General features: G+C 38.1%; 1 long non-coding RNA gene across 1 annotated transcript in view; it reads right to left on the reverse strand.

The window, feature by feature from the left end:
* LOC115032933 overlaps positions 1–17394 on the reverse strand; it is a 30624-nt gene extending 13230 nt beyond the window's left edge. Inside the window, exons 1-3 of the long non-coding RNA XR_003838573.1 lie at positions 17342–17394; positions 7124–7257; positions 3287–3416 (exon numbers count right to left, since the gene is read on the reverse strand). This is a non-coding gene — a long non-coding RNA (uncharacterized LOC115032933). The remainder of the gene's footprint in view (positions 1–3286; positions 3417–7123; positions 7258–17341) is intronic.
* Positions 17395–19839: the final 2445 nt, after the last annotated feature.

Below are 19839 nucleotides of genomic sequence, written 5' to 3' on the forward strand. Positions count from 1 at the left end.
TGTCTCTAGCTGCATATATAGCAGAAGATGGCCTAGGCAGCCATCATTGGGACGAGAGGCCCCTTGGTCTAGCAAACTTTATATGCCCTAGTACAGGGGAACGCCAGGGCCAATAAGTGGGAGTGAGTGGATAGGAGAGCAGGGCGGGGTGGGGAGGGTATAGGGGACTTTTAGGATAGCATTTGAAATGTAAATGAAGAAAATATCTAATTTAAAAAATGTGGGAAAAAAAAAAAGAATGGCTACTCCAGCTTGTTTCTTGTTCCTTTCAGGTCAGCCCCAGTTCCTGGCCACCTGGGCCTGAACTTGGTGGGCAGTCCCACAGTCTCCAGAGGCTTCTCCATCCCACAGGTGCCCAAAGCTCATCCAAGATCTTAGGATCACTGGTGAGTGGAACACAACATCTGTTCCAATCAAACCGAGGGTGCCTGGGGACAGCTGGAGCACAGACACAGGAACCCCACCTGATCAGGTTCCCTCTGGTCAGCGCTGGTCTACCTTGGTTTAGAATTCAGCAGACAGCCACACAGTTCCCAGAGGAGACACCACTTCCAGGTGCTCTAACACGCTCAGAATCTTAGGATCCCAGGATCCCGGCATCCCAGGAGCTTGGTCACACCAGGATTTCAGGGGCTCAGAGGAAGATTGACTGCCAAGAACTCTGACACACCCAGAATTTCAGCATCATAGAATCCCAGAATCACAGGATCACAAAGAAAGCTGGACTCTGAGGAGTTCTGACTCAATCGGGATTACAGGAGGGGCAGGCTCCAATCAGATATATGGAGGGCAGGGAGCACTTGAGATAATCAGATGGTGGGAGGCAAGCACAAGAACAGAAGCAACAAAAACCTAAGTTACTTGGCATTATCAGAACCCAACTCCCACCATAGCAAGTCCTGGATACAACATCACACCAGAAATGCAAGATATGGATCTAAAATCACTTCTCATGACGATGATGGGGGACTATAAGAAGGACATAAATAACTACCTTAAAGAAATATTAAAAAAAGAAAAGTTAACCTATTCCTCTAACCAGCAGCAAAGCAGATGCCCTGAAAGATGCTGAAGCTGTAGGTAATGAGCTACCATATCAGAATCAGTACATTCTAGGAAGATCTATGTTCCGCAGGATGGCTCTGCAGTGAGTCAGTCAACCTGCCAGTAGGTTCCTGTCAGTAGTGAGCAAGCTCTAGGTTCTGGTTTGACCAGGAGGAGAGCTAGGTGTGCATGGCTCCAGTTGAGCAAGCACACAATGTACAAACGTCTGAAGGAGGGGGAGTGTCAAATATGGCCTAGTACTTGTTTCTATAGGCCTATAAGCAAAAAACAATTTTCACATATTTAAAAACTTAAAACACAAAAATGCCATGCCTTAAAAATATGAAATTTCAGCGTGCTTAAATAATTTGGCAATGACAATACAGCCATACTTGTTTTCCAATGTCAGTATATTGTCTGTGGCTGTGTATGAAATATTTACTATGTAACAGAGACTTTTGCCAACTCCTGTGACAGAGTACTAGGGCTCAAATTGTCATTCCTAACTCACAGAATTATTATAACCCAGAAACTTTTCTTTGTAATCAGAACCTTTCTATGTTCTGGCTGGATATTCAGAACCCACAGTATAGAAAGATGTTACAAAGAAAAAATTGAGGGAAACATTGTGCCTTTTTAATCAATAGTACAAGGTCTTATATTTAGCAATAAAAATAACTGTATTAATAACCAGATATTTGAAGAGTACTAAATATGTTCCTAATACATTATTTTTGTTTATGACAGTATTAAATTATCACAATAGCTTATGAAGCAGATAGCATTATCACCATGTTTTCACAGCTAAATAAAGCAAAGCATCACAAACTTGAGTCATTAGTTGTAGTGGTATTAGGAGCTGGCTCCAGTTTGGAAACAAGATAGTTTGACACTAAGGTCAGAACTTGTCCTATTCAAGTCTGTAGTCAAGATGCATAAAATGCTGTGGAAGGCAGGCAGAAGAAAGAAAGAAAGGAAGGAAGGAAGGAAGGAAGGAAGGAAGGAAGGAAGGAAGGAAGAAAGGAAGAAAGAAAGAAAGAAAGAAAGAAAGAAAGAAAGAAAGAAAGAAAGAAAGAAAGAAAGAAAGAAAGAAAGGAAGGAAGGAAGAAAGGAAGAAAGAAAAGGGAAGGGAAGGGAAGGAAAGAAAAAGAAAGAGAGAAAGAAAGAAAGAAAGAAAGAAAGAAAGAAAGAAAGAAAGAAAGAAAGAAAGAAAGAAAGAGAGAGAAGGAAAGAAGAAAAGAAAGAAAGAAAGAAAGAAAGAAAGAAAGAAAGAAAGAAAGAAAGAAAGAAAGAAAGAAAGAAAGAAAGAAAGAAAGAGCCAGGCAGTGGTGGCACACGCCTTTAATCCCAGCACTTGGGAGGCAGAGGCAGGAGGATTTCTTCTGAGTTCGAGGCCAGCCTGGTCTACAGAGTGAGTTCTGGGAGAGCCAGGGCTATACAGAGAAACCCTGACTTGAAAAATCAAAAAGAAAAGAGAGAGAGAAGGGGAGGGAGGGAGGAAGGAAGGAAGGAAGGAAGGAAGGAAGGAAGGAAGGAAGGAAGGAGCCACACATGACTTCCATTGGTGTTGAAATCGGAGAGACACAATTATGTAAAGAAGCACTTTTAAGTCCTTTCCTTTCATCTCTGCTTTCAGTTTTACCACACTCATGGCCTTTGGCACAAGAAGAGCTGCAGAAAGGGGAGAACACCATCATCCCCTGGGGTCAGCAGCTCAGTGCCCAGTTTCATTATTTTTAATACTTTCTGTAAGTTTAAAATGTTTCACTCTTGTTTTCAGACTATATGAAAAGGCTGGGGCCCCTTGTGACTCTCAGTTGAGCATCACTAATCTGAACATCCAAGATTTTAAACATTCCAAACTTCAAAAACTTCTAAGTGCCACTATGAAGTGGAACACTTTTCACCTGACCTCATGTGATGGACCACAGTCAGAAGCTCCGCCCTAAAACCATTGCATAAAATCAACTTTAGGCTTTGTGAAGAGGGTATATATGAGGAAAAGTACACTCCATATTTAGACTTGGTAGCATGTGTATACAACAACATGAAAATGAAAATCCCAGAATTCTGAAACACTTCTGATTGTAAGACTTTTGGATGAGGGATATGCACCTTGGAGTTACAAGTATGAGTAATAAAAAACAGCAATATGTTGTTTTCTGCATAATTTCAAGGGTAAGCTTCCATTTTCTTGTTCTGTTTGGGAGTGCGTAGCAGAACGGGTATACACAGAACATACCAGGTTTGGGAGATGCTGGAGTCAGGAGTAATCTGAGACATTTGAAGTCATGACAGAAAACAAAAACAGGCTAGGTTCAGCAGGATGCCAGCTGAAACAAGACACCAAATGCCAGAGATCTGACCTGGTCCTGTGAGAAAAACAGAACTACATTGAGCCATTCGAGACACTTGAAAGGTACACTTTGAATCTTGAACAATATTTTCCATATGGTGCATATGTCACTATAGGCTTCCCAGATTGGCAGCCCACTACACAGTGAAACACACATTTCTGATTTCAGTCCGTAAACACTAGAAATTATTTCCCTGAACACCTTAAGATTGTGCTGGTAAAAGCATAAAAAGCAGCAAATGACCTTTAATGTATTTCACATAGAGAAGAGAAATTTATTAAGAATTGACACTGATTTAAAGAATAACAATTTTCAGACGTATTTTGGGGTTGCATTACTGAATCAATTGGTAAGTACACTGTGACTCACTTGCCAGGTTACCTTATGGAGCCTGTTTTTATAATTTCAAATAATGTACTGTGCATAGGCAGTATGTTGCCTTCTTATCTGTATGTCTTCCTTGATACTTGAAGTGCTGTGGACTGGAAAAGCCACTTATACCTTCTGGAACACATAGTATTTTTATTTAGCTTTTTTTTTCCATCAATCAACAGCAAGATAAAAATGAAAAGTAACAAAAACGATTTTCAGTATATTCTTTCACTATAATAAATTAATTGGGCTGAGAAATCAAGGGCAATCTGCTCTGTGTTACCAAGTTTCTGATTCTATTCATTAACTACAATGAGCTGACAAACTGCGGAAGTGGTCCCACAGCACCACAGCACTGTGCATAGAAAGAGCATTAGGCACACTGTTACATGATCATAAGTTACATATTATAATATAAAATTTTAAAAGAGAAGTATACTACACTCAATTAAGCATTTTACACTTTTTTTGGTGATAAATCTCCTAGAGCAGCATTTCTCAACCTGTCAGTTGTGACCCACAGAAAGGCATAGATATTTCCATTATGCTTCATGACAATAGAAAAATTACAGTTATGAAACAACAACAAAACAACTTTATCATTGGGATCAGCACATGAGAAACTGTATTAAAGGGTTCCAGCATTAGGAGGACTGAGACTCAAAGTTATCAATAGAGCCTAGGACTCTTCTTCCTAGGCATATAAAGTAACTGCGTAATTACACGGTCACAGGTCAATAGCTTTATTTAAAACCTCCAGACTCTATGTGGCTTTTAAGTGTTTCTTTTGATTCAAAAAACCTAAGGTATTATTCCATTTTTTGCTCATGAGAACAGTCATCAGTTAGTATCAGAGAAATAGCCTATCCCATAAATTCCATGGCATTCTGGATGACTCAGTGGCTTTCTTGGAGAACCACTGAAATCCATTACCTTAAAGCCATACACTGGTTATTTGGGGGATTGTTACATTACTGTGCATGTATGGTTTACTTAGGGAGAATGGCATCTGGGCACTTTCTTTTACTAATTCCTTAGTGTTGATTCTCTTGATTTCTGAAAGAATATTTAGCATTTTATCACTCTTTTCCTTTGGGAGTATTCTGGGGGAGAGGGTGATAAGAAATGATAGAAGGAAACTATAAAGACTTGGGAAAATAAATAGCATTATTACATTTGACCCTGAAATATATCAAGTCTTGTCTTTGCCCAGTCCTGCTTTATCCCAACTAATTGCTCATAATGGGAGTATTGGGTTTTATAAAGTAGAGTAGAATTGAACTCTCTGCACATTAAAGCCACAATCAGGACATTAAAGCCACGATCAGGACATTAAAGCCATACTTGCAGAAATAAGAGTCCCTTTCTTTTTGTAGCTGACACATCGTCCCATAGTGAGCACATTTTGTAGCCAGAGAGAAAGAAAGTAAAGATGAAAGCAAATCTGTCCATGACAAAGGGAGAAGAGAGGGCTCTGCACTTACACAGCAAATCCCTTTAAGCTTTCTGAGTAACACACACGCACACACACATGCACTCGCTTGCACACACAAAATGGAACACATTTTAAAGGTCATATAGGCTTGTTTGAATTAGTGTGGCTTTCAGGAAAAGTAAATAACCCATATGGGAATATATGGATGTCTGCTAGCAACCACTTTTACACAATAAACAAAGGAATTATCCTTAAAATGTAATAACATTGGTCACCACTGATAATGGCTACAAATACTCTCCAGGTGAAGTGGTCACAGGCTAAAGCATTTCTTAGGACTTCTAAGGGATTAAAACCACAGAATAATTTTTATGTTTTACTTTAAGGAATATATATGGAGATTTATCAAGCATTTAAACACACTTACCTTTTATTGTTTGATTTATACATGCATATAATGTATTTTGATCAAATAGACCCTATTCCCTCTCTCCAAGTAATTTCTAAAAACATTTTCATTTAATGTACCATAAAAATAAATGCTCACTAAATAACCATTTGAGACTTTCCTGTCTTAAAATAAAGTTTAGTTATGAGATTTTGCTCTAAGCCAAAATAGATTTTGTGGCTTAAACTGCAATTGTCAACTTGTTCCTAAGATTGTGACAGGAATGATTGTATCCATCATGCTGTTATTTAAAATTAAATTTAACCCCTTAGGCTGACAACAAACACAAACACCCATATTGCTGTAATCAGAAGCCAAGATGACTGTTGGAAAAAGAACTGCAACCCATTTCCAATGGAAAATGAAGCACAGCAACAATGCCGTAATGAGTGACATTTGATGTTAACAACACAAATATAATCTTGGGGTCTCACTGTACAGAGACCAAGGCAACCTGTGATGCCTGCCGTAACATTGTGACAGCCATACCATAAACCCACCCCATCTCAAATAGCTTCGTTTGCGTTGAGAATCACCAGTATTCCCTTGACTCCTGGGACCCACCCTGAAATCTCACAGGAAATGGTGGCTTGCTTACTAGTATTTAATTTTTATTTCATTTATTTTTGAGATTATAATTTCACAATTTCCTACTTTCCTTTCCTCTCTACAAGCCCTTCCATATGCCCCTCTTTGCTCCCCTTCATTTTTTATTGTTGTTAAATACTATATGCATATATATATATATGATGTATATATTTCTAAATACATAAATACAACATGCTCAGTCTATATAATGTTATTTGCATGATTGTTCTCAGGTCTGACCATTTGGTATTTTATGACCAATTGTACTCTTCCCAGTTTCTTAGTTGTCTATGGTTCTTTGTGTAGGCTGAGGTCTCCTGAGTGTTCCTATGTCTACTTTCACATGTCTATTGCCTTTTGCCAGCTCATGTTAGTGAGACTTTATGAGTGTAGCTTTTGGCATTACTAACAGACACAGTCTCACATCAAACACCCCATTCCTCTCACTCTTGCAGTATTTCCACTGTCTTTCCCACAATGATTCTTGAGTCTTAAGTGAGTGGATTGTTTTGTAGATGTTCCCATTCATAATGAACATTACAACTCTGCATTTTGATTGAATTGTGTTATCTGTAATAATCTCTGTCTACTACAAAGAAAAATTTCTTTGATGTGAGAATAAAAACAAGTATTCAGAATACAGTTAGGAAATATGCTAATTTAGTAAAGTGGTTTTTGTAGGTTCTCCTCCAAGATCCATGACTTCACTAGCCTTGGGTAGTTGACTAGGTTTTCTGTTGTCAAGCAGGTCTTACATTCAATTAGAGAACTGTTTTATACTCTTGAGGTACGTGTGTCACTGTGACACCACTATGGTTATCATGCATTGTTGTGGTCATAGGCATCATAGCTGGCAGGGCAAGACTGTTGGCTGCTTACCTCCTTTGGAAGCTTGCATGGCACTTTCTGGTGACATGAAAACCAATCATCAGGTAGAAGTTATTAAAGTAGTTCTAGCTCCAGGTCCTCTGGCCCTGTGTCTGAAGTACATGGTATGATCAGCAATTCCATCTCTAGAGGAAACAAGAGCAAGAGCTTACAATGTTCTGGGAACCCTCTCAGACAACTCTAACCTGAGTTGTTTCTTTTTTTTTTTTTTTAATAGAAAATAGATTGAATTCTAGAATCTATATACGTAAAATTGAGTTTTACTCAGAAGCCATCCTAGAAGCAACTACTTTTAATCATGTTCTGCTTCTCATGATACATTAATTTTAAACCTTCCATCACTAGCAAAATCATGCCCTGTATCTGCTTGGATGCCAGTGGCTCTATTCTCAAACAATGTTAATGGTGCAGAATAGTTCCTAGCAATACCTTGCTAGGAGAGCTGTGTGTCTGTATTGTCCCAGCCATTACCACTTCTGCTTTCTCTGTGATGTGGCTGGGTGCCCAGGGAATGAATTCACTAGCTACTGCCTGGTAGAGGAAGAGAATCAAACACTGGCTCTTGGCAGCAGCTTCCCCTCCTGCAGCTGTTGAATGCTAAATTAATTATTTCTGATGTGTTTCTTCAGCTGTGTGAGACAGGGCTGGCCTAGCACAGCAAGAGCCTTTCTAGTCCTTAACACTGCACTTGAATGTCAGAGCTATAATAAAGGGGACAAAGTGAAGTGACTTTTTCCCAGGACAGAAATTGATGCTGAAAACCACTCGGCATATTTCCTGCTGTTCATGTGCATGAAGGCATATGTAGAGATCCTCATTGTGAGCCTTATGTGGCGGCTTTTGAAGCTTAATAGATTTTGCACAGGTGTGTGAGTTGAGCAAATGGAGCCTTCGAGGAAAAGAAGCACTATTCAGATGGAACCATAACAGAGCCTCTGTAAGGCTGAGCAGTAATGGATGGGCTCAGTGGGAGACTGTACAGTAAAAAGATGGAAGTGACTTTTCTGCCTTCTGCTAAAAGAAACAATCAAGGCCAATCCATCTGTGATTCGCTAACTTGGCTTTAGATGCCCTGTAACAATTCAGTACTGTACACTTGGTGGGTGTGCCCACTAAGCACAGCAATTTTGAGAGAAGGCTCAGAGAAAGCCTTCACCTACAGTGTCAGTGTTCCCCTTAGTCCTGAGTGACTGACTGTGTGGCTACAGACAACATGGACTTTCTGTTTCTCTTAACTCATTTGTGTTCTCATCATGTAAATGTATGGACTGCTGACCCTGGATATAGCTTACAATTTTAGAATGAACCTCCTGCAATTTCATCACTGTATGCATAATCAACATATGAACCATAATGTTTATGCAGCCTCATGCACACACATTCCACCCTGAAGTCTACTTATTAGAGGGAAGCAAATACCACACTGAGCCTTTCCTCACAGTGTTTTTAGATTAAAAAAACAAAGAAATATGACCTACTTCTAGTTTATGGATTCTTTCCAGAAGACATGTGACTAGATGTTAACAGAAAGTTCTGGCAATTGAGGGGCCTTGCTTTTCCTGATAAGCCTTAGAAAATGTAAGAATTTATGTCAGTGTGTATGCTGTATAAACAGAGCAGTCTATGTGCTTTCCTCTTTTTCTTCCTATGAAGGTACAGTTAAAAAAAAAAAAAAAAACAAGACTTTGTTGAAAATAAAAAAAAAAATGCCCCCATTTTCCTCAGGAACCAGCTGGAAGCCATTTCTCTGTGCTCCTTCTTCAGCATGATGTTTACTGCTCACAAAGGCAGACCTTCTTCATTCATTATTCTCGTGGGCTGCCTGATGATAGCCTTTGTATTCCAAACAACTAACTCATTAACAGTTAATCTTTTTCTACTAGTTGCTAGGTTGTAATATGAATACTAATTTCACTTAATTTTCAATCACTTAACAAGTATGGTTCCTTAGCTAGATATGGTGGGATACACATGGTGTATACATGGTAAAAGTGTATGGGAGACAGAGGCAGGAGGATAGTCAAAATTTGAAGACAGGCTTGTCTTTACGACAGGCCATGGAACCATGGGGGCCTGCTTTAAGTGTGATTTCTGTACCCAGTGAAATTCCACTGGAGAAAGCTAAGTTTTGCTTGTTAGCAGTTGACACTTGGAGTTAGCTTCTGGGTTAGGGATGGAGGCTCATGACCACTTCCCTTCTCAGTGTTTGAATCGCATCTGACTTGGACCTATGCAGATCCTGTGTATAATTATAGCGTGTCTGTGAGTTCATAAGTGCATCTCCATCAAGAAAACACTGTTTTCTTGGTGTCCGTCATCCCTTCTGGCTCTTACAATCTTTCCGCCCCCTCTTCTGTATAACTCCATGAGCCCTGAGAGGAGTGGGTGGATGAAGACATCCATTTATGATTTCGTTTTCTAATCTTAGCACATTATTTCAGTTGTGGGTCTCTGCATTATTTCTCATTTATCTTCTTCAGGAGGGAGCATCGCTCATCTGTGAGACACTGATCTAAGGGTATGAAAGAGAATCATTTTGAGTCATTTTATTGGTACATTCCTTTATCATAACAATAGGGTTTAGTTTTTTTTTCTAGGTCCACAGCCCCTATAGTCTCAAGTTCTTGACCATCTGAGCAGAGTCAGGCATGGGTTTTGTTTCATGAAGTAGACTTTAAATCTGTTTAGATAGTGCTTGGTTATTCTAACAACTTTTGTGCCAGCATAGTTTTCTCCAATAATACTGTTTATATCTGTTTAGGTTCGTACTTTTTGTTGCTTCTCTACTGGCCATTGGACATGCCATTTGCTTGTTTTCTCTTTGACATATATCTGTCTCTAGGGTCCTTTCGGGAAACTTTTGCTTTATTCTTAATAACTCCTTTGTTTTCTGGAATTATGAAATCCTCCAGGCTCATTTTTGTATGATTCCTTATCTGAACTCAAAATTAGGAATGATAACTTCTTTTATTCATTTTTGATGAATAGTGTGTGTGTGTGTGTTTGGGCACTATCTATTCTTTTTTGATTCCTAATAAATTATTGGGGGAAACTGAGCAGTCTGTACTATCTTAAACATCTTCCCCATGACAGACGTTCATGTGATTTAAGAAAAGGAAACCTCTAGCAACATTATTCTCATCATAGCATCATAGTAATTCAGGCAAATTAAAAAAAAAAGTGTACTCATTAGCAACCTAAGTCTTTCTTTAATCTTTTTTTCTTCTGTTAGTCAAGTATGAAAGAGAACAAGACAATAGAATGTAGGATATTATGTTATAGTATATTATTATCATATGACACTTGAAAAAGCTGCCCAATTAAAATAGAAAATATATTAGCCCAAAGTAATACAGAAGACTATTACTGTTGGAAAAGATTACACAATAGTGCTTGTCTTCAGCATGTTACAAGGCCTTTAAATACTATGTTTAAAGATTTTCTATATATATGCTGTCTCTCATACACCATACAAATATTTCTTAAACTATTGGTGTGAATTGTAATTAATTTCTAAATGTCATTGCTAAACATTATTATAAGCTTTCATCCTAAGGATATTCAAATTATTTTAAAAAATGAGTACTACAGAAAATTGGTCTTGACTGGAGGCTTAAATGAAATAACACATATTCTGCTCAATTGCAAATCATTTAAGAGTCTCCTTTCTTGCCTCAGTTCCACAAAGTCACTAATAAAGAATTCTTTTTTCAAAGAAAGTGAGGTTACTATTGCTTAAGACAAAGCTAGACTAAGCCAAGAAAGGATTTCTCTTAAAAGTTCCACAGCAATGGATCTGAGGACAGTGAAAGAGGCATCCTTTCCAAGTATGGACACACTAATAGAAAACAGTTCTAGTGTATGATTTGATTCCTCTGCTTCTAATCCAGTAGGACAGTGACCTCATTGGATCCTGGCCACTGTTCAGTAGGTAATATCATTCCCTTCCTCTGGCAACAGCAGCACTTTCTGCAGGCTGCTGTCTGTACTGCTGTACTTATTTCCATGTCTAGGCCATGACTTTGGCCTTTGGGTCTTGACCATCACCTTTCAAATATTCTCACTAACTGGAGCTTTTGTCTGGTTTGGTCTAAGGAAGAATAAACTACAAACTTATGGTTTGGTCCAGAGTCCATAATTTAAGCCAACACCTATTTAGACTTCTGTTGAATCTTTGGAACAAAATCTAAAAAAGAATATGAGCTACTCAAATACACATGCTTAAAGTCCTAAGGTAAGCTTGTATATGGTATTTCAACACCAAAATCTTAAGAAACAAAAGTTATAAGAAACTGCAGCCTGAACTCTCAATTATTCATATTTCATTAAACATATTTAAATTAGTATTACTACTCCATTTACCACAGGGTCAGTCTTTGTTTTGTGCATTTGGTGTTTTGACTGTTATGTGACAGGAGGTATTTCTTTTCTGGTACAATACATTTGGAGTTCTGTAGGCTTCTTGTACGTTTATGGACATCTCTTTCTTTAGGTTAGGGAAGTTTTCTTCTATAATTTTGTTGAAGATATTTACTGACCCTTTGAGTTGGTAATCTTCACTCTCTTCAATATACTTATTATCTTTAGGTTTGGTCTTCACATTGTGTCCTGGATTTCCTGGATGTTTTGGGTTAGGATCTTTTTGAATTTTGCATTTTCTTTGTTGACTGTTGTGTCAATGTTTTCTATGGAATTTTCTGTTCCTGAGATTCTCTCTTCTATCTCTGGTATTTTGTTGGTGATGCTTGCATCTATGACTCCTGATCTCTTTTCTAGTTTTTCTATCTTCAGGGTTGTCTCCCTTTGTGATTTATTTATTATTTCTATTTCCATTGTTAGATCTTGGATTGTTTTGTTCAACTCCTTCACCTATTATGTGTTTTCCTATAATTCTTTAAAGGATTTTTGTGTCCCCTCTTTAAGGTCTTTGACCTGTTTACCTGTGTTTTCCTGTATTTCTTTAAGGGAGTTATTTATGTCCTTCTTAAAGTCCCCTCTCATCACATGAGTTGTGATTTTAAATGAGAGTCTTGTTTTTCTGTTGTGATGGGGTATCCAGGGTGTGCTGTGGTGGGAGAATTGGTTTCTGATGATGCTAAGTAGCCTTGGTTTCTGTTGCTTATGTTCTTGCACTTGGCCTCTTGCCATCTGGTTATCTGTGGTGTTAGCTGGTCTTGCTCTCTCTGATTTTGGCTTGTCCCTTCTGTAAACCTGTGTGTTAGCACTCCTGGGAGACCAGCTCTCTGCAGGCAGAATTTGGGTATGGAGAGCTGTGGCACAGGATCAGCTCCAGGGCACAGATGGAAACCAGAAGTATCCTGTTCCTGGCTGTTCCTTGATTCCTGTGTCCTGGTGGCTCTGGGAAGGTCCCTCTTGGCCCAGGAATTTAAGCAGAAGTGGTGGTCTCACCTCTGCTCTCAGGTGTGTCAACACTCCTGGGAGACCAGTTCTCTACAGGCAGAATTTGGGCACAGAAAGCTGTGACATAGGGTCAGCTCCACCAATGTCAGTATTAAAAGGTTTTATTAAGACCATGGATTATTGACATAAATATTAGAGAATCAAACTTCAGTCATTAGTCCAAGCATTTCCATGGCCCAGAATTCACTTCTTTGCTAAGCTTGCTGTTTCTTATAAATAGGTCTACAAGTAAAATATATCTCAATATCTACTGGAATCAGATAAGAAATTGTATGCAGAAAAAATTTGAAATAGTAAAGATTTCAAAAAGTAAAAATTATATAAATATCTGCTATCACACACTGTATGAAAATGTATCAGGTCTGCATTCTCTCACAAGTTATTGGGATAGCTGAATATAAGAATAAGACAAGGAAGATAAGATGACCAAAGTTCTGGAATTTTCTAGGTTTAACACTAAACCACAAGCCATTCTTCTTTAAATTTTAATTAAGCATAGTATGGGAAGCAAGTGGCTAAACTGAAAACTAGAGAATAGAAGCAAATCTGGAGCCAAGGCTCAATAACAGGCAGGGCAGAAAGGAGAGAAAATGAAAGGAGGTTGATATGGCTGAATCATCTTTGCTATTACAGCACACCCACTCTTCCAGATTCCAAGTGTGGAGGCAGTGGTTTCACATCCTGGTTCTCTCGTAAGCAAAGACAGACTGTCAGAAAGAAGGTTAGGAAAAGGTTCCAGTTCTGAGTTCAACATACAAGAAATAATAAGCTCTACACTAGTTTGGAAATGAGTCCCAGACGAAAACCTGAGAAGTATTCTAGCCTTACTTTCAAAGCATGATTTGGGATCACCCTTGTAGCCAGGTTGGATCTGCTCAGCTTCCAAACTATGCTTTATATGCAATCAGCGTAGGTAGGATTGGGGAAGAACCAGACCTTAAGTTTATGGATGTGGACTAGGACAGGTCCACTGTCCACTTGTGGTCTGAAGTCCCTGGAGGCTGTGTGGCATATCATTGGCGGCTGCAAAGACAGAACTTTGCCTTGAGTGGATCAGAATACTCATGTACACATGGAGATGCCTCATGGCATCTTGAGTTCATTAAACTTCATGGCAGTTCTCACAGATCGTGAGGAATTGCTCCAATATATAACAAGCATAAAATCTAGTAACTTCTATTTCCTATAGAGTTGGAATTGAACCTATATTTCACTTGGAACATAGATTCAGAGTTCACAGTAAGGTCTAAGATACAATGTAAGATCCTCCACCATAATATTTATTTCCAATGACCTTAAGTGCTCTGACACAGATAGAGTCTAAATACTTGCTTAATCCTGTCGTGATCCACTTTAAAACTATCTAGATTGTTTAAAACATATATATTATACACACTACTGTTTAATATAATTATTAAAGTACAAATATACAAAGTAATCTTGGCCTAAACAAACAGTTGTGTAGATAAGTTTTCTTGAAGAATATTAATAATAAACAGTAAAATCCCTACCTTGAATCTTTAGCTAATGCTAAGTTATGCCTTGGTAATTTTATACAGCTCTTGGCTTCATGGAATATTATGAAAACCACACTTGGAGTTGAAATATAGTATGTATTCTGATGGCCAATTAATTCTCTGTATAAAATAACTGACTCAAGGTAAATTTTGCTGATTGACATTTTAGTATAAAAATAAAATCAACTCTTCCTGTGTAATGTTTCAGAACTTCTATAATGATCTCCATGTCTCTTCTCTTTTTTCTCTCCTTTCTTCTTTCAGCAATGGTCAAAAGGACATGTGTGAAGCTCATTTCAAGCCATATAATAGAATCCGGTGATTTCAAGCCATACACTGGGTCAGTTTGACACTTGCCTATAGCTGCTGCTTAAGTGTTCTTTTTCAAGACAAATGTATTCTTTTCATATGTTAGAAACCATAATGGTTAGCCGCAATTTAACTATCAAAAATACTTCCCTGTGGAAGATGGTAGAATGAAAAAACCCTTTCATCACCCCCACCTACGTCCAGAACATTTTTTTCTCCTTTCTGAGAAACTTCCCATGAAGCTTCCTGAGCACCCGATGGGTCTGAAGCACAGTCATTGACCCCAGGGACTCTGCACTGGAGGGAAAACCCTGACAGGTCACAAGTTCAGCCACCCCCACAAACACTCTCACTTCTCGGCCCCTTCTGTGTTATGTCATCTCTCTTTGTTCCCCATGGAATGAGACATTTAAATTGCAACACAGAGCAGCTGCCATTTGACCTCTTGAGAACTGGTGTTTGAGAGAGGGTTCTGTATGCCTGCTTCACTCCAGAAAATTATTATAGATGATGAGGTTGAGTCATGTTGCACATGGTAAAAAAAAAAATAAGTAAACAACCCTCAGGTTGACACATGTCTTAAAGCTTATACAGAAGTCTTCACATTAATGAGATGAAATATTGATTTCTAAGAAATGTCGCTTGCCTTGTGTGTGTGTGTGTTTTTAGCAAGGAAAGTCAACTTTTGTTTTTATATTAGACTGAATCTCACATGGATGAACCTTGTGATATCTCAAATCCAGAACATTCAAAAATTGCTTTTCATTTTGCAAGAATAAACAAAAAAATGTATGAGAATCTAAGAGTCCTTCTACATCCTTTTCTCCTTTCCATGGCTGCTGAGTTACTGACCTAGAGCTCTTTACTTGGTGGTCTGATGATTCATCTCATTTATAATAAGAGAGGATAGCTAAGAGTCTTGGACTTGGATGCTTACATATACAGGCAATTAAAAGCCTGGTGGGTGGGCTCTTTGCCTATAAGGCTGGGATGCTGATCTTGCAGATAATACTGAATTTGTTCTGTGGTACCTACTAATGGTCTAGAAATGGTGTGCACAGAGAGTGACAAGACAGACTCAGAACATCTCATGGCCTCTTACATATCAAGTGTTTTATACTCTTTGAAGTCTTTGAAAACTGTTATCTTTTCTTTTTAAAAAAATCAGCTGCATGGCAAAGAGAACAACTGAGTGGTTAGTGTTTGCTTATCGTGAATGAGGCTTTGGGTTCCATCTGGAGTTTCAAAACCAACAAGAAGAGAATTCAGATATAAATTGGCATGGAAAAAGAATCTTAGACTAGCAAACTTGATTACAGTATGGAAATTGTGGCAGATATTATGCTAGGATACTCAACATCTAGTTTTTTAAGTCAATTTCCCTGTTCTCTCTCTCTCTCTCTCTCTCTCTCTCTCTCTCTCTCTCTCCCTTCAATCTGTCTTCCCCTCCCCTACCTCCTTTCCATTCCTTCCCTCTCTCCCATTCCCTCATCCCATTTGCTAATATTATAGGCATGACTTACAGTCTGGCCAAAGTTCAAATATACCTTGTCTCTGACTCATCTTCTTTGCCACTGTAACCACATTATAGGTCCAGGCTAAGGTTTGTTTTGATTGCCTCAAATAAGAGACATTGCATAGCATTGGTCTGGTCCTAGCATTTCTGTGAATGAGGTTAGAGAAAAAAAAAAAAAAAAAACTCTTGTATTTTTTGTGACTATCACTTATTGACTAAAATGACTAATTAAAAATTTGTTTATAAACAAACTCTTCATTTCCATTCTGTAATTCTCCCAGAAAGGAACAAATATGGGTCAGAGATGTGACTGTGGAATAGCAAACCCATCCGTCACTTGATGTTCTGTCTTCCTGCTGGAGGAGGGCTCTATAAGTTCCCTCTCCCTACTGTTGAGTGTTTCATCTAAGGTCCATCCCTTTGAGTCCCTTGAGTCTCTCATCTCCCAGGTTTCTGATGCATTCTGGGGTTTTCCCCCAACCTCCTATTTGTGAGGTTGCATGTTTATATTCTTTCTGCTGGCCCTCAGGGCTTGGAAATGGAGAGGAGCCTGAAGAAAAGAAGGTCCAGCTACAAGCCCAAAATGGGACCCAACTCAAGGGGAGGTCCCAAGGCCTGACACTATTACTGAGTCTATGGAGCACTCACAAAAATGTATCTATCAAGAATGCCCTCCGAAAGACCCACCAAGCAGCTGAAGGAGTCAGATGCAGATATTTGCACCCAACCAATGGACAGAAGCAGCTGACCCCTGTTGTTGAATTAGGGAAGGCAGAAAAAAAGCTGAGAAGTACACTGATCCTGTAGGGGGACCAGCAGTCTCAATTAATCTGGACTCTTAGGATCTTTCAAACACTGTACCACCAAACAGACAGCATACACCAGCTGATATAAGGCCCCCAACATATACACAGTAGAGAACTTCCTGTTCTGTGTTCTTTCAGAGATGATGCGCCCAACCCTCAAGAGACTGGGAGCTCCAGGGAGTTTAGAGTTCAGGTGGGGTGTGGGATGGGAGCATCCGGGGTACAGTGGGGAGAAGGTATGGGATGTGGAGCAGTCAGAGGGTGGATGGGGGGGCAGGGAGTGGAAAATGGAGTTTAAAAAATAAATTAAAAAGAAAATATAAATAAATATAAAAAATAAACTCTTTACTGAAACACCTTTATTAAAAAATATTAATTCAAATGTAAAACAAGTTAACACATGTCTGTAACACATAGGTGTGATACTTACCTACTACCTCATTATCACCCCAGATCAGCCCTCCTGGCATAAGCCTCTTATTTTTATGACTGATGATTTTTTTATGACCCACCCCAATTAACCAAGACTGTCAGTGTCACTGTGCCTTAGGAGTTTCTTTAAAACTTAAAAAAAACAGTTCATAATTTACATTTATATAACACTTTTAGTCATTTTAAAGCCCCCGTTTCCCTCTCTTACCTCTTTCCTCTCCCACTGGAAACCTTCTCCACAAGTCCTCTTCCTGCTTTTATGTGTTTTTGTGGGGGCCCATAGAATGTAGTCATTGTCTTCTCCTAGTATCATCGGCCATTGTGTACCAGAAAAAGAGGCAACTGTTCAATGGCTACACCCTGAAGAAAATGACAAGGCCACACAATTGAGGGACAATTATGAATTGTCCCTCAGAGAATAGCTAGGACTCATGAACCCTTATTCCATTTGCAAGGAAATAGTAATGGGCCCAATCTTGTCAAAATCTTGCCCAGGTAACCACAGCGAAAGCGAGCTCATGAGTGAAATGGGCATGGCATGCCTCGAAGACACCTATCTGCTATATCCCCACATCCTAGGATTCTGAACATTACCCACTAATAGCTCCAGTTGGAGTTGAGCTTTGTGCAGGGGGAAAGATAAAAATTTAGTGTCATTCTTTTAAATGTATTTATCCAGTTTTCCCAGCACTGCATTTTCTCCAATATGGATTTTGATTCTTTGTAAAAAACAAACAAATACCCCCCAAATATCAAACAAAACAAAACAAAATGAAAATAAAACAAAAATACCAAACAAAACAAAACAAAACAAAACAAAACAAAACAAAACAAAACAAAACAAAACAAAACAAAACAAAACAGAGGTGGCTAATGGTGTGGGAACTTATATTTGGGTCTTTTAATCTATCCCATTGAACTATGTATGTATTTACTTTTGTGATAGTGACATGCTGTTTTCATGCCTATGGATCTGTAGTGTAACTTGAAAATGGATATTATGATACTTCTAGCAGTGTTCTTATTGTTCAGGGTCATTTTGCTATCTAGAGTGTTTTTGTGCTTCCAAGCAGACTAAAATTTAAATTTTTCTTAATTCTTTGAGAATGTTACACCATGTATCTTATGCATATACACTCCCCCCTCACAACTGCTTCCAGATCTACTATCCACTTAACTCACCCAGCTTTCTGGTGCCTCTCTGCTTCTCCCTGCTTCTTTCCTCTTTAAAACCATCACATCCATAAATATAAGACAATAATAGCGAAAGAAATAGAGGCCATAGATTTAAGACGGAATGAGGAAATATACATGGAAGGGATTGTAAAGAAGAAAGGGAGATGGGGAAATAATGTGATTGTATTTTAATTTCAAAAAAAGTACAGAATAAATGCTTTCAATATAAAAGTCAATAAAAATCACCAGTAATTTGAATATAACCAATATAAAAGTACTATGGCTGGGTTTACCTTATTTCATTTAATTGATTGAGAAATGTTTCTTGGCTATATAGTCAATATATAAATAATGCCCATTAAGTTGTTGAAGGCATTTGAAATATTAAAATAGCTAGCATATGATCCTCTATAATTTTGTCTTATTACTCACCTCCGTTAACTAGCTAGATAAAGTGTCTGAGATAAATACAAGCTTCTTATTCTTCTTCTGAGGAAATCATATTAATAAGGACTACATTTGAAATTCTTTATGTAAAGTGGTATGAATAGCTACTTTTATGAAGGGAGTTTCTATGTGTTTTAAAATAGGATATGATGTCATAAAAGTCATAAGAACTGTCTGGAAATGTGAGAAATTTTAAACAAGAGATTACTTGTTTTATTAAGTTAATTAAAATGCACATCAGTCTTTCTCCCTTCCTTGGTGAATAGCAGGACATTGTGCAATTTTCTGTATATTTCATCTGGCAAATGTTAAACTGAGTACAGAACTAAATTAATGTGTTGTGTCAACAGTTTTGAGTATCTAATGTTATAAAGCTTAAATTGTAATTGGAAATGTGACACTTAACATTCTGTCTTTTGGAGTGTTATTGAATTACTTCTTTTATGCATCAAGTAAAACATGAAATAATAAAAGTTTTAGGTCTCTTAATCAACAGCCATTTGAATTATCATAAATAAAAGGCAATTAGATGTCAAGGCAATGAAGCCCAAGGAATGAAAAGGACCAGATAAGTAGTTAAAAGCATCCCCATGTGTCAGAGTGCACAAATAAACACAGCTTACAAGTGGGGATACATTTTCTTTCACATAACATGTTATCTTGTTTTAATGTGATTAAAATTCAACTTTGTGTCTGATGTTGACTTCTTCTCTAAATATTTGCATCTTATCGAGGTTGTGAACTACTTTGGAAATGAGAGCACGCTCCAGAGAAGAACTCTCAAGGGCCAATATCAGTTCGTTCAATCTGCTTGGAACTAACGAGAAACTCTATGAGTTTGCCTAGATTAATTCTTGTGGCTGCCTTAAGGGCTTGCCAGTGGAGAAAAGGACAGCTGAAATCTCAGAGGTGAAGACAGGAGAGGGAATAACTTAGAGAACCTTTCTGAGTGGTTTACTTTTAAAACTTTAAGTTTGGCCTTACTTATAGGTCATATCTTTTTCTTGTGATGGCTCAAACATTTTCCTGTTTGTCCAAGTGGTTTGTAAAAAAAAAAAAAAAAAAAAAAAAAAAAAAGATAGT

Source organism: Mus caroli, chromosome 13, assembly GCF_900094665.2.
Source record: "Mus caroli chromosome 13, CAROLI_EIJ_v1.1, whole genome shotgun sequence".
Taxonomy (NCBI): domain Eukaryota; kingdom Metazoa; phylum Chordata; class Mammalia; order Rodentia; family Muridae; genus Mus; species Mus caroli.